Source organism: Ahaetulla prasina, chromosome 9, assembly GCF_028640845.1.
Source record: "Ahaetulla prasina isolate Xishuangbanna chromosome 9, ASM2864084v1, whole genome shotgun sequence".
Taxonomy (NCBI): domain Eukaryota; kingdom Metazoa; phylum Chordata; class Lepidosauria; order Squamata; family Colubridae; genus Ahaetulla; species Ahaetulla prasina.
In genome coordinates, this window is record NC_080547.1 from 10,113,715 (window position 1) to 10,127,050 (window position 13,336).

The following is a 13,336-nucleotide window of genomic DNA, read 5'->3' on the forward strand; positions in this document are numbered from 1 at the left end:
CAACCAGGCAGAGATTTCAATTCTTTTTGCAAGAAGTCAGCTCAATTGAAAGGAGCCCCTCTTGCATGGTTCTCCATTCAAGGTTTCATCTTGGAGCAGGGGTCTCCAAACTTGGCAACTTTAAGACTTGTGGACTTCAACTCCCAGAGTTCTGGGAAAGCTGGCTGAGGAATTCTGGGAGTTAAAAGTCCACAAGTCGTAAAAGTTGCTAAGGTTGCAGACCCCTGCTATAGACTGGCTCCTCCAGCTTCCAAACCCTACCAAATGCCAGACTTCTGTATGCTTACAAGCAGGAGTTATCAACCGAAGACCCCCACTCCCCAGGAAGACAGATCTGGCTCACTTGATCTGGGAAAGGGAACTGTGAGGTTGGAGCACTAATCGCAGTGAAGGTTCGGCCAGGATGGTCTGTTCCTGAGGAAAGAACATTGTGTGTGGGGGGGATTTGACTGGGTTATTGGAGAGCTGTGGCTGTCTCACTGTTCTATTGACTGGACTTCTTGTGAAGAGTCGTTTGCTTTGGAATTTGTCCTCTTTTTCTCTACGTTTTTGAATACGCGGGCAGTTTTTAAAAGTTTAATTTCTGACTCCTCTCAGCAGATGGCAGCACACGGCCAACTTTTGCTGATCTCAGGCTAATCTTGGTCAGGCAAAGAAAAATAAAGCTGTAAGCTAGTAAAACAACATCACATTTTTGGGGGGAGGTGGGGGGAAGCAATGACAACACACACACACACACATACCCTGCAGTAAAGTTGTCTTGGTCAACAAGAGTCAAGCTTGCATCAAAACCATCTTGACCTTTAATAGTACTGTAATGAAAATGGCCCTATCGGAGCCTTTGTTCTTGGGTTGTTAAACAATTACTTCCACTTTGGTGTTTTGAATGATTGTGTTATTCCATCAGTGAAGCCCAGCCTTTAAGGACTGGGAAGGCAGTTCTAGGGGTCTTGGCATCTAGTCTTAGCACATCTGGAGGTTCAGTTGGTGTCAACATTAGTTTGGGGAGGGGGCTGAGAGTAGCTGGGGATCTTAATTTTCCTCTCTTGGCCCCCACTGATGATTGTGTATTTCTAAAACCAAGACGCTGTGTATTTTCACTAGCCTGAAATGCAAAGGGCTGGAAGGGAGAGGCTATAAATCTGTAAAACCATTCTGCAGTTGAGCCAGAACCGTCGGGAAAAGGCTTTGCCGGATAACGAATGATAAAAACCAGGTGCTTTCAAGTGTCTGCAGAAGATGAGCAGACTGAAGACAACCGATAGGAAGAGGATGGAAGATTCAGGTTACCATTATAAGTTTTTAGGCTACTTTTCTGAAGAGTCTGCTCAGGAAGTAGCCAATGGAGAGATTTATTAGGGTGGGGGAGATGAGAAGATTTTTCAACAGACCCTTTTGGGGATGATTAAAGGTTCAAAGCAGGGTATCGCCACCCTTGGCAACTTTAGGATTTGTGGACTTCAGCTCCCAAGCCATGCATGGCTGGTTGGAGAATTCTGGGAGTTGAAGTCCACAAGTCCTAAAGTTGCCAAGACTGGATGCACCCCTGTCCCAAAGGTTCCTTTTCAAAAGTCAACTGGGCTTTCTTTGTTTTACCTTGAAGGCATTTCGCTTCTCATCCAAGAAGCTTCTTCGGTTCTGACAGTCCAGAATTGAAGAAGCTTCTTGGATGAGAAGCGAAACATCTTAAAGGAAAAACAAAGAAAGCCCAGTTGCCTCTTGGAAAAAAACCACCTTTGGGACAACCGTGAGCTGGATGACCAAGAAGCTCCATAGACATTGGACACCCTTGCTATAAACTCCCATCTCTTCCTTCCAGTTCAGTGCTGTTACAGTCAACTTCTTCCCGCCCACCTTCTCTTCTTATTTCAGATTAGGACTCCTGATTGCTGGCTTGTACTTGCTGTCCTGCTGAAAATGGGGATGTGTTTGCAACATCTGTAAAAGCAATTTGGAAAGCTGTTATCCCATGATGAGATTTCAGCAACAGTCTTGCTCTCTGCTCGTTCAGTTGAGGCTGTTCAGGAACAACAGAAATTGAATCTGTGAAATAACACATTGGCCATGGATGGTTGGGGAGTCGTCCAACATGGCTGGACAACCCCAATTAGGGGAAGTGTACCCCATCATTTTTGAAAGCAGGGGAGGGGACTGGAGTGGCAGAGCTGAACCAGAGGGCTGAGTTAATAAATGGGGACAACGGATCCCTCCATTGGGAGAATCTTAGGATTCCTGAGATTTTGGGATCCCTGTGTGGAATCCACGTTCCAATATTTAAGAGGTGACACAAAAGCAGTGTTCCAATATCTAAGGGGCTGCCCCAAAAAAGAGGGGCTTGGCTTATTCTCCAAAGCACCTGAAGGCAGGACAAGAAGTAAAAGATGGAAATTTATCAAGGAGAGATACAACCAGAACTAAGGATAAATTTCCCAACAATCATTAATGGCTTGCCTCCAGGAGTTGTGGGTGCTCCATCACCGAAGGCTTTTAAGAAGAGCCCGGATAGCCACTTGTACTGGAATGGTCAAGGGTTTCCTGCTTGAGGAGGGGGTTGGACTAGAAGACCTCCAAGGTCCCTTCCAATTTGGTTGTTCTGCCTTGGGATTACATACCATGCAAGGAACGAATAAACAAAGAAAGCCAAAGAACATGAGGTATTGTTGTAGTCCACCAGCAGCCTGTGGATCTGGCAGCGGAGTCGGACAGTGAGGAGGCTGGAGAGGACAATGGGTCAGTCCTGGAGTCAGGCCAGACCCGGAAGGCCCAGACGAGGGCTCTGCATCGGAGGCAGAGATGGAGCCAGGGCCATCTGGGAGTGATGTGTGGACTACGGAGCCTGCAGAGGTGGACAGCAGAGAGGCAGACAAACAGGAGCCTGTTCCTAGTGCACTCATTCAAAGAGCTGCCAGAAGGCAAGAGCAGCTGAAGCAAAAAGGACAACTTGGGAGTAAGGCCAGGAGATGATTGGCCCCTCCCATAAGGCTTAAAAGAGCAGCAACAGCTCTTGGGTTCTTTGTAGGAAAGCATCGTTGATTCCATTGCTTCTTTTTCAGCATCTCTTGAACTTTGTGGGGGTTTTGCCAAGAAAAGCCTTCAGCAGGTTGCCAAAGACAACAGAGGTTGGTTATAAGGCCGAAGAATTTGTTTTGGACTAAGCTGAGAATGAATGAATTCTCAGCTCTTCTAATAAAATAAGTTTGTTCAGGAGTGAATTGTGTTTGGTAATCACTACTTGGGCCTCGGTCAGAACAGGTAGACCATGAAGAAGATGGAGAGACAATATCAAAGACACACAACAATATCAATTAACAATGGTTGAGGCTGCCAGAAGAGCAAGGAGCAGAAGAACATTGTATCCTTCAACCCTCAAAAGCAAGTAAAAGAGAAGGAGGAGGAGGAGGAATCTCTCCAGAGTTTTTAATTTGCATTTTTCTTAAGGGCGTCTGGGCTGCATCAGCCATTGTGTGTGTGTGAGAGAGAAAGACCTTTCTATGCTGGAGCTTAATCCCCCCCCCTCAGCTGCTGAGGGTTAAGGGGGCAGAGAGGATGCCCCCTCCTTAAATAGCGGCCACTGCTCTCTTCCTATGCGTAGGCACCAACTTACTCCTGCCCAACCCAAGGATGAATTTAGATGTGTTTCACTTGGGTTAAACCATTGATTTCCCTGCTACCCATGCTCTATCTACTCTGCTGCTGGAGTGCCCGGGAAAAGGAGGAAGAGTTGTGGTTGCTTAGCAACCTTTGCCCCCTTCTATTCACCCCCACCCCCCAATGCAGCTCCGAGGAACCTTTCTTGGGGTTTCTTGGCCCGGCTGACCTTTGGAGTTGAGGAACTCTTGAGGAAGTGAGCAACGGCAAGCCGCCAGGCACATTCTCCTCCTCCTTCATGAGCTCACTCTGATGGGAAGGCGATAACTATAATGACGGGGAATTCTGCCCTTTTCACCTTCTTCTTCTTCCGAAAGGTCCCACCCAATTTCATCAGGGATTTTCTCTTCCCTCCTCCCCAACCAAGACACACATCTCCTTTCTCCAACCCTTGGTGGAAAGGAAGGAAATCTATTGAAAGGAAGAGCACGGTCCTGCTCGGTCTCTGGCAGTCCCACCGCCTCATTCAATTCCGAAGGCAGAAGGAAATCACCATCTGTTTTCTGGATCAGATCTTCCAAAGGAGCGGATGCATAAATGACCTTGAGTGCTCCCCCTGGGGCCTTGATTTATGATCCGTCTTGAGACAACGAGCCACAGGACCATTGCCAATGTTATTTCAGTCGTACCAAGGTGGACCCATAAACGCACCAGAGCAGAAATGCTGGGGTTTTGTTTAAGGCCAGCCCTGAAGACAGCCATTGGCCCTGAAGGGACAGTAAGCAGAGATAAATGCTGGTTTTCTGTGGTTAGGCCCATCTTGGCCACGTTGATGCTATCATCTGTTCGAGGGGGTTGAATTGGCCCACCTCTTTCCTTTTATAGCTGCTAAAAATAAAAGCCCGTTGCGTTGGATTGCAGATCGTACTTGAATTCCCAGAATCCCAATCAAAACATTTTCTGATTGTTTTAGTAGTTACTCTGGGGACTCTTCCACCCCACCCCACCCCCAAAAAAGGAACACAAATGTGCAAACAAACACAATCTTGCCATAAAACTAAATCTGCAACGTGCAATAAACAATTACCGGAAAATGCCATCCTCAAAATCTTTCTTGTTCAAAAAACAACAACAACAACAACAAAAAACACCCTAAACCTCCCACACTCTAAAATCAGGAATGTGCATGTTATTCTTGCTTCATTTTTTTCCATTTATACGTGTTGTTGTTCTTAGACTTCTGGAATGTAACCACAGCATCTGAATCAATCTGAATATTCAGTATTCTGGGATCTTTTTTTTTCCTGGAGAGGCTTAGCTTTTTATATAGAGAAGGGGTTTTGATTGCTTCTTGCAAATTGACCTAGGAATGTAAAAAAGCTCCATTTAGAATAGAATAGAATATTTATTGGCCAAATATGATTGGACACACAAGGAATTTGTCTTGGTGTGTCTGCTGTCAGTGTACATAAAAAGAAAAGATACGTTCATCAAGAATTCTAAGTTACAACACTTAATGATAGTCATAGGGTACAATTAAGCAACCAGGAAACAATATCAATATAAATCATAAGATACAAGCAACAAAGTTACAGTCATACAGTCATAATATGCACCAAGACAAATTCCTTGTGTGTCCAATCACACTTGGCCAATAAAAAATTCTATTCTATTCTATTCTATTCTATTCTATTCTATTCTATTCTATTCTATTCTATTCTATTCTATTCTATTCTATTCTATTCTATTCTATTCTATTCTGTTCTCCTCCATCTCTTCACCAAATAGTTGCTGTCTCTTTTTTCCTTTTTCCTCTTTTTTTTTTGATAGAAGTACCGTGGCTTCAGGGCAACAAATCACTTGCCCTCTGTCTTCATTTGCTGTGCCCTGCCTGGAGGTAGTTTACTTAGAGGTTTATGAAAGCAATTTAGAAGAATTTCTTTCTTTCTGCAGATGTTCTAATGATCCATGGCAGTCATTACTTTCAAGAACAGCGTGTTCCCAAAGAGGAAGGCAGGCAGGAAGAGAAGCTTTCTGTCCTTCAGGGCCACCCGTGTCAGAAAGGTTGCTTGGGCTTTACTGGTCTTATTTTATTTATTTATTTTATTTGTCACAACAATAGATGTAGGCATCATACAAAAAGATTATATAGTATATAAACATATATATGAGTAAATGTTAGGAGGTATAAACATATATATATATATAGGAAGAAGAAAAGAAAAACAATAGGACAGGAACGGTAGGCACGTTTGTGCGCTTATGCACGCCCCTTATGGTCCTCTTAGGAATGGGGTGAGGTCAATAGTAGAAAGTTTTTGGATAAAACTTTTAGGATTATGGGAAGAGACCACAGAGTCAGGTAGTGTATTCCAAGCACTGATGATTCTTTTACAGAAGTCATATTTTTTGCAATCTAGATTAAAGCGGTTGACATTAAGTTTAAATCTATTGGTTGCTCTTGTATTATTGCAATTAAAGCTGAAGTAGTCTTTAACAGGAAGGACATTACAATAGATGATTCTGTGAGTTAAACTTAGGTCTTGTCGAAGGCGACGGAGTTCCAAGTTTTCTAAGCCTAGGATTTCAAGTCTGGTGGGATAAGGTATTTTGTTGTTTTCAGAGGAATGGAGAACTCTTCTTGTAAAATATTTCTGGACACGTTCAATTGTATTGATGTCAGAGATGTGGTGAGGGTTCCAAACAGGCGAGCTGTATTCTAGAATTGGTCTAGCAAATGTTTTATATGCTCTGGTTAGTAGTGTGGTGTTTTTGGAAAAGAAGCTACGCAAGATTAGGTTTACAACTCTTAGAGCTTTTTTTGCTATGTAGTTGCAGTGGGCTTTTTTCATCCCCCAGCCTTTGAGGTTTCTCCAGGTGGGTTCACCTGAGCCATTCCCACAGGTGCCTCTGCAGGGCTTCGGTCCAGAAACCTGCTAACCCTGTGGTGGGAATGGATGAGGAGAGCTCAGCTGCAGGAAGGCGCTGGCAGCAACCTAGTTCTGGCATATAATGCAAGCTTAGATAGGCCACGAATGGATCGTATGAGCAGGGTCATCTTGGGGCAGTAGCTACAGGGAGGTGCCCACAGCAGGTCAAGAAATGATGGAGGATGAAGGTTGCCTGCGTCAAAGATATCCAGGAAATGGGAAACAACACTGCAGAACATTGCTATCGATTGCTGATAAACCGTAACCGGGAGCCTCTAAACACAACTCCATTTACTGAGAATGTAAACTGCATTTACAATTAGCGAGTCTCAGCACCTGGCCATTCGGAAGAGGCGCCGTTTAAACCAGGTTGCCTCTAAAGTCTTGACATCACGACCCTCGGTGGGGCTGCTGAGAAAGCTTTTGTTGGCAACGTGAGTGAGCGTTGTGTCTTAATACAGGAGTTTGTTTTTTGCCCTTGGGGAAAGGAGAGAGGAGAAAGAGAAGAGAGAGAAAGAGAAGGAGAAGAGAAAGGAAGAGAGAGAAAGAGAGAGCCAGCTGGGAGATTCACTAAGAAAGAAACAACTAGAGTCACTAAGAAGTGACGGCATCCATTCATGTGATCGTATAAAAATGTGGATTATGAAATATAAATGCCACGATTGAAGAAATGATGGGGAGCACGAATAACATAGGCACAAAATTGGAAACGGGAAAAGATACCAACAGATGAAGAAGTGATAGGGAAAGTTTTAGAGCAGGGGTCTCCAACCTTGGCAACTTTAAGCCTGGAGGACTTCAACTCCCAGAATTCCCCAGCCAGCTTTGCTGGCTGGGGGTTTCTGGGAGTTGAAGTCCGCCAGGCTTAAAGTTGCCAAGGTTGGAGACCCCTGTTTTAGACTGTGCCAAAATGGACAAGTTAACAAAAGAAATTAAAGAGAAAAAAGAGACAGATTATTATATAATCTGGAATAAATGGTATGAATGGCTTGAGTCTAGAAATAAAGGGAAAAAAATAAAGGGGAGAAATTTGAATGTACAGAACGTATTAGAAATGTACAATACGTAAATAATAAATATATAAGAATCTAGAAAAGTAAAGCTATCAGTATTAGATAATTCAATGTAAATAAAGATAAGAAAGAAAATAAAATAACAAATGTGGGGGGGAAAGGTTATAAAAACGAAAGAAGACCACTAAGAAACGCAGTTTAGAAATAGGAAATGTTTATATGTTATATGTTGTGTGTTTGTCAGAATGTAGATCCCGTTAAAACAATAATAAATAAATAAATAAATAAATAAATAAATAAATAAAAATAAAATAAAATAAAATAAAATAAAATAAAATAAAATAAAATAAACTTAGCTGCAATGGATTTTGAGAGCAAAAAAAGAAGAAGAAGAAACGATGGGGAATTGGCTGTGTGTGCCGGTGGGTCTTCTGCCTTTCACAATTAGATCTTAATGCCTTATTTTACTGCACCAAAGGAGTTGGAAGTCAATACCTTTTCCCCCTCCCCTCTTTTTCCCATTTCATTTTTTATTTTCCCATTTCATTTTTTATTGAGTCTGTCATTTGCACCTCTATAACTATCTGGTTCGGTTCTGCAACCCAACAAGAAAAACACAGACTTCAGAGGATAATTAGAACTGCAGAAAAAATAATTGCTACCAACCTGCCTTCCATTGAGGACTTGTATACTGCACGAATCAAGAAGAGGGCCATGAAAATATTTGCAGATCCCTCGCATCCTGGACATAAACTGTTTCAACTCCTACCCTCAAAACGACGCTATAGAGCACTGCACACCAGAACAACTAGACACAAGGACAGTTTTTTCCCGAAGGCCATCACTCTGCTAAACAAATAATTCCCTCAACACTGTCAGACTATTTACTGAATCTGCACTACTATTAATCTTCTCATAGTTCCCATCACCAATCTCTTTCCACTTATGACTGTATGACTATAACTTGTTGCTGGCAATCCTTATGATTTATATTGATATATTGACCATCAATTGTGTTGTAAATGTTGTACCTTGATGAACGTATCTTTTCTTTTATGTACACTGAGAGCCTATGCACCAAGACAAATTTCTTGTGTGTCCAATCACACTTGGCCAATAAAATTCTATTCTATTCTATTCTATTCTATTCTATTCTATTCTATTCTATTCTATTCTATTCTATTCTATTCTATTCTATTCTATTCTATTCTATTCTATTTATTTATTTTGTCACACAGTATATATATATAAGCATAAGCATGAAATAGCTATATAATATATGAGCATATATATATAAGCATGAGTATGTAATAACTATATGAAATTGGATACAATCAAAGGGAACATTAGGACAGGAACGGTAGGCACGTTGGTGCTCTTATGCATGCCCCTTACAGACCTCTTAGGAATGGGGTGAGGTCAACGGTAGACAGTTTTTGGTTGAAGCTTTGGGGATTTTGGGAAGAGACAAGAGAGTCAGGTAGTGCGTTCCAGGCATTGACCACTCTGTTACTGAAGTCCTATTTTCTGCAATCAAGATTGGACTTCCCTTTCTCCTTTCCTAATTTCCCTAATACTTGCTTTTGTATTCCCTTTGGATGTCATATTATAAATTAATCAAACTATTTAAAGTCATAACATTTAGCTATGTTGCAGGAAAGCTCCTCTTTTCCTCTCGTTTCCTATGACTTTCTTTACTGGAAGTAAAAAAAAAAACCACCCAAGCCCAGCCCTCTCCCCCCCCCCCCAACTCCCTGGCTATTACAGCCCCTCCCCCGCCAGGCTGAAGTCTCTCCTTTGGTGAACAATATAATCTGATTTAAAAGACAGCACCGACCGTTTTTCTACGGCATAAGAGGCATTGCTGAAAGTCCCATTATCCTGCCGCCTGTATGAGAACACAGGCTCTCTGCTCAGAAAAGCGATTTATCCATTTTCTGCTGTCCAATTCATTCTGTGAAATTGCATTTTTCATAAGCCTGTTAGACAGTTTATCAAATGGGGGAAGAAAAAAAAAAAGAAATCGGAAGAGGAAGATTGGGTGGGGGTGGGGGGACCATAACTTTACAGGCCACAATTGAGTCTAAGATTGCCGTTGGTAAGTGAGGCAGTTAAGCGAGTTTTGCCCCATGTTACGACCTCTCTTGCCACAGTTGTTAAGTGAATCACTGCAGTTGTTAGGATAGTAAGAGGGTTGGTCAGCAAATCTGGCTTCCCCCCCCCCTTGATTTTGCTGGTCAGAAAGTCACAACAGGGGATCACGTGACCCCGGGACACTGCCAAGGGTCATAAATACGAGTCAGTTTTCAAACGCCTGAATTCTAATCACGTGACTATGGGGACGCTGCAGTGGTCGTCGGTGTCAGAAACGGTCATAAGCTGCTTTTTTCAGTGCCGTTTTAATGTTCAACGGTCACTAAACAATCTGTTGTAAGTTGAGGATTACTTGTATTGGCAAGATGGCACTGCCAATCAGAGCAGCCTCAGACTGCTCAGCAATTCCAGAGGCTGAATGCAAGAAGAAGGAGAGGGTCCCGTTTTTGGATTATTATTTTTTATTGGAATTTATATCCTGCCCTTCTCCGAAGACTCAGGGCAACTTACACTATGTTAGCAATAGTCTTCATTCTATTTGTATATTATATACAAAGTCAACTTTATTGCCCCCAACAATCTGGGTCCTCATTTTACCTACCTTATAAAGGATGGAAGGCTGAGTCAACCTTGGGCCTGGTGGGACTAGAACCTGCAGTAATTGCAAGCAGCTGTGTTAATAACAGACAGACTTAGTCTGCTGAGCCACCAGAGGCCCTTTTATTGAGAAATTTCCACTTAAGATGTTGGTAGGCTTCTCTGAAGTGTACAGACCCAGATGGATGAATCCTTGGCCCAAAGAGAACAGAGTAGAGTAAAGTAGAGTAGAGTAGAGTACAGTAGAAAATGGAATACTATAGAGTAGAACAGAAGAATAGAATAGGGTAGAGTAGAGTACTATAGAGTAGACTAGAGTACAGTAGAGTACAGTAGAGTAGAGTAGAATAGAAAATGGAATAGAGTAGTGTAGAGTAGAATAGAGTAGAATAGAGTAGAAAGAGAAGAGAAGAGAAGAGAAGAGAACAATAATTTTATTGTCACTTTGAATGTACACTGATCAGCGTACATTAAAATGAAATTTCATTGCACACAGCTCTCAAAGGATCTCTACCTCCAATATACATTACATAATCATGACTTCTTCTTCTTGTTCCATATCCGCCATCGGATGTTAGCGATCATGTTGGCCATCCTATTTTTGTCAATAGCCGCATGAAAAAGGGCTGGTTACATGGTTACATAGCCACGCCCCCCCAGTCACAAACTGAGTTTATTAGAACAGCTTGAAAATTAACTCATTCTCAGTGTAGTCCAAACTAAATCAAAGCAAATTCTTCCTAACACAATTCTTCAGTCTTATCACCAACCTTGGTCTAATTAGGCTAACTGCCAAAGACTTTTCTTGGCAAAAGTTCAAAAGCAGAAGATGCCGACATGAAATAAATGCAGCAAGACAAGGAACAAGGCTATCAACGTTGTTTTCCGACAAAGAGCCCAAGAGCTGTTGCTGGTCTTTTTTTTTTGTTTACATTTATACCCCGCCCTTCTCCGAAGACTCAGGGCGGCTTACAATGTATAAGGCCTTATGGGAGGGGCCAATCATCTCTTGGCCCTACTCCTGAGTCGTCCTCTTTGCTTTAGCTGCTCTTGCCTTCTGGCAGCTCTTCTCATGCATGCATTAAGAACAGGCTCCTCTTGTTCCTCTGCCTCACTACTGTCAGCCTCTGGAGGCTCTGGAGTCCATACATCACTCCCTGATGGCCCTGGCCCCACCTCTGCCTCCAACGCAGAGCCCTCATCTGGACTTTCCTCAGTCTCCAGGACTGGCCCATGCTCTTCCTCAGCCTCATCGCTGTCCAACTCCATTGCCAGTTCCGCAGGCTGCTGGTGGACCACAACAGGGGGTTGGGGGCCCTGCTTTAGAATATATGCCAAACAGAATTGAATTCCCTTGATTATAGAGTGATTTTTCAATCACCTTCAAGATAGCAATCCCCTGAATACTTTCTTGGGTCCTTACAAAAACAAAGTTCGAAAAAAAGAAGAGAGAAGATATTTTGGTGTATTTATTCTGATTATTATCAGAGATCATGGGGGTAGAATTTTTGGAAGCCAGTTAGCACATTTCCTAGTTGCTGATGATTCTGCAGATAACGCAACCCGGTCTATCATACGAGATTGCACTGATGATCGCAACCGTGGTCTCAGGGGGAGTCTCACCCCCAGAAGGTCAGTCAGCACCGTTTGTAAAAGATGAGCAACATTTCAGTCTGAACTCCCCCAAGTGCATCCTTTGGGAGTTCCTTTATGAGGATATATTTTCACACATGCCCAGCTGCCTTTTATGAGAATGGATGTGAAAATGGGCGCAGGAAATGCCTTTCTGTGTGGCAACAAGAGAAAAGATGGAATGGAAAGGAGGGCAGGAGAAGGATAGAGGTTAGGGCCAACTTACGAGGATTGTATCCAGCACAAGCTCCTCTTAAACCAGAGATCAGGGTGTCAAATTGATGTCACGGTTGACATGGGACGTCTCGGGACTTTTTTTCACTTCGCTAAACTGGGCGTGGGGTTGGCCAGGTCTCCAACCTTGGCAACTTTAAGACTTGTGGACTTCAAGTCCCAGAATTCCTCAGCCAGCTTTGTCAAGGTCATCTAGGACAGAGGTCTCCAACCTTGGCAACTTTAAGACTTGTGGACTTCAAGTCCCAGAATTCCTCAGTCAGCTTTGCTGAATTCTGGGACTTGAAGTCCACAAGTCTTAAAGTTGCCAAGGTTGGAGACCTCTGATCTAGGATGTTTCAAGGTTGAGGCATGAAACCGTCGCTTGGGATCAGGTCAGTGGGAAACCTCTGTTTCTGGACAAGCCCTCGGCCAGGAGGTCCAAAGCAACCTTCCCACCATCAAGAGGTGGAATGTTTAGCCCTGGGAAACAGCCTGCCTGGGGGTGTTATTTTGGGAGACACAGGTTTCTATTAAATGCTTCCTATCGGTCTGATATCGGTGCATTTCACACCAAGTCAAAACTTGTCAGTTTCCCTGACAGGTTGCCAAGCGGCACTCACCTTGATATGAAGCCGCTTCTCTGCTGCAGCTGGGTCTCTTGCCCGAGGCTCCTAGTGTGTGTGGGGGGGTAGGGGGTTCCTGCTGCCGGTCTCATTTGGAAATAGCATCCACCCCAAGGAAAAATGCAGTCTGTGTAGCCTTTAGGGGGGAGAAGGTCAGCTGCCTCTCTGGGCTTTCTCGTTTGATTCCCTGTGGCTCCAGGGGAGCAGAAACCCATTTGCAGCCTTCCTGGATATCTGACTGGTCATTCTCTGCATCTTGCCTTTCTTAACAAGGCTGGCTGTTCATCTGTCTGTCTCCTGGTGTTGGAAGAAATATCCATCTGGGTTCAGTTCCAAGTGGGGACAAAGACACTGGAAACATGGAGGCTGCTTGGAAAGATGGTTTAATGGTGGTCAGGATCACATGGCTTGAGTTCCTGAACAGAAAAGGGCTGAGATCCTGTGTGCTCCCTGGCTTTATGCTTTTTCTGAGCTTTGAACTTTCTGGGGCACAGGAAGAGTATCCTGATTGGTTGTCAAGCTCCCAGGTGGTCTAGGGGTCTTAGCTGACATTGTAGGTTGTCCCTCAAGCTTGACCATGTCTGCCTTTGTCTTTGAAAGGTTGTTCCCTCCCAAGAACCCATGCTTTGCCTTGCTTTCTCCT